This window comes from Etheostoma spectabile, unplaced genomic scaffold (assembly GCF_008692095.1).
Source record: "Etheostoma spectabile isolate EspeVRDwgs_2016 unplaced genomic scaffold, UIUC_Espe_1.0 scaffold00003998, whole genome shotgun sequence".
Classification (NCBI taxonomy): Eukaryota; Metazoa; Chordata; class Actinopteri; order Perciformes; family Percidae; genus Etheostoma; species Etheostoma spectabile.
In genome coordinates this window covers 91,233-93,797 of record NW_022603097.1, presented here as the reverse complement: position 1 = coordinate 93,797, position 2,565 = coordinate 91,233, and the positions used below count along the sequence as shown (strand labels likewise).

Here is a 2,565-nt window from a genome sequence, read left to right as displayed (position 1 = left end):
GGAGCACTTTGAGGAACTCCTAAATCCAGCTGACATGTCCTCTGTGGTGGAGGCAGAGGTGGAGGATGATGGGGGATCATTGATGGGGATGATGGGGGATCATGTCATTAATTACCCTGTAATTAATGACAATTGATTAATTACTTCTTTTTTTTATTAATTAATGACCCTGTTTCAAGTAACATTGTCCACCATGGACAAGAAAAATATTTCAAGATTGGCAATAACTGTAGTTGATTAAATAGCTTAGCACACTTTGTCATGTTTACTCACATTAGTTTTCCACACATCTACTAATACCATTCTGATCATATTCCCTTCCTCAATGCTCCATAAAGAAACAAGGAACGATCATCAATGACAGAGAGCATATGAAGTGAATCATTACTCTCTGTCAGCTTCACGCTCAGAAAGGAATATCCCAACTCATCATCATGGTCAGCGAGACCAACCCATTCAGTAACACAATCCTCAAGTCAGAAACTCTAGAAATGATCCCTAAAAGTACAGTCTTGGTTAGACTGAGGGGGGGGGGAACTGCATCGCATTCACTGCAGAGTGATTGTCACTCAGGGTTCAGAGGGACAGAAGCTAATGGTTACGTGCTCCAAATGACTCTGAGGTGAGAAAATCTATTTAGATCTTTAAATACTGAAAGCAACCATTTCCACTCAACTCCACCTTCTTTTTGATCAAGTTTCAGTGGTCTTGACTATTGTAAGTAATGAATGGCTTCATGAATAGACAACCATCATCCCGATGTATGCCATTAACAGTCTATGAGTGGTCAATTAGAGTCCAATAACCTTCTTTGGGGCAACTCCTTTTTCCTCCAGATAGAGCTCATTCAGCAATAGAAAGTACCAGTTAGTGCTGCATATCTATTCCGAAACCCCCATTCTTTTATTATTTGGACAACTGCTGAAATGTACTTGCTCTGCATGTGTTAATGTCTGATGATGAACTCACAACCAAGACAACCCCAAAGAGAAGCACTTATGAACCCAATAATCATCAGTGTCTCCATTTGAGATGATCTGAATGTGATTACAATGACATCCATCTTCATTTACACTCTGTAGCATTGTCATGTTCAACTGCCCCAACAAGAAGCACTTACTGAATTCAACAGTCAAGTCAATGCTAAAGTTAGGATAATAGGAATGACTTAGAAAAATTTCAGCATTGTTCTACCAGTAACCAGGGAGAAAATCCCTTTTAAACATTCTTTATGGTGCAAATCCTGGACTTCAGAGGTCAGCAAAACTACCCCAACAAGTAGCACTTACTGCATACACAACTCAAGTCAGTGCTTGTGTTTGGGTTGTTTGCTGCCAGATGATTTCATTTTACTATTGTTGGGAAGAATTGTGATATAGCCTGTCTCTGCATTTGTTCAGAGATATGTCCAATGATGAACTCACTACCAAGACAACCCCAAAGAGAAACACTGATGAACACAATAATTATCAGTCTCAATTTGAGATGGTCTAAAGGTGATTACAATGACATCCATCTTCATTTACAGTATGTAGCATTGTCATGTTCAACTGCCCCAACAAGTAGCACTTACTGAAATCAACAGTCAAGCTAAAGCTAAAGTTAGAGTAATAAGAAGGACTTACCAAAACAATCATTTATCCAGAGACACAACCTAGAATGAATATAACACATTTCTTACACTGCGCAACCTTCTTTGCTCATGATCTTCTCCATAGATCCGATGTTTCTTCTGGCATCTTCTGTGTTGTGATATAGAAGCAGTGGAAGTGGTTCCTTACACAGATTTTCCAATTAAATACTGAATGCAGCCATTTCCACTCAACTCCACCTTCTTTTTGATCAAGTTTCTGTGGTCTTGACTATTGTAAGTAATGATTGGATGAAGCACTTATGAACACAATAATCATCAGTGTCTCCATTTGAGATGATCTGAATGTGATTACAATGACATCCATCTTTATTTACAGTCTGTAGCATTGTCATGTTCAACTGCCCCAACAAGTAGCACTTACTGAATTCAACAGTCAAGTCAATGCTAAAGTTAGGGTAATAGGAATGACTTACATAACATTTCAGCATGTTCAACCAGTAACCAGGGAGAATATCCTTTTAAACATTTCAGCAAAGAAACCAACAAGACTCATCCTTCATATGACAATGCCAACGAAGAGCCAATAAGGATGGGTTTTACTCATGAGGGTGAGAAGGAACCACCCTGAGGGAAAAGGAGCAGCAGCAGCATGGGGGAGGGTACAGATTGTGGAGGTGAGTGAGAGGGTGGGGGGGGGGCATGCCATGAACAGATTGAAATGTATGTGTGTGTGTGTGTGGGGGGGGGGGGGGGTGATTGGGGTTGGGCAGGACATTGCAGCAGAGGCAGGGCAATCAAAGCTGTTGTAGAACTGGTTGAGTGGGTTTGCCCCCCCCCCCCCTCCAGGTAGACCAGGACTAGGTGGACACCAACACCAAGCCCAGTATCAGACCCTGTGGATGTGAGGAAAGCATCTGAATATCTCTGCCTGCTTTGATTTGTACTCAACAGAATCCAGAGTTAGTCCAGCT

At 41.1% G+C, this 2,565-nt stretch overlaps 1 non-coding gene across 1 annotated transcript; it reads right to left on the bottom strand.

The window, feature by feature from the left end:
* Nucleotides 1-298: 298 nt before the first annotated feature.
* LOC116676896 (small nucleolar RNA U3) lies at nucleotides 299-514 on the bottom strand. Its single transcript, XR_004328849.1, has one exon. It is a non-coding gene; the product is annotated as a small nucleolar RNA U3 (small nucleolar RNA).
* Nucleotides 515-2,565: the final 2,051 nt, after the last annotated feature.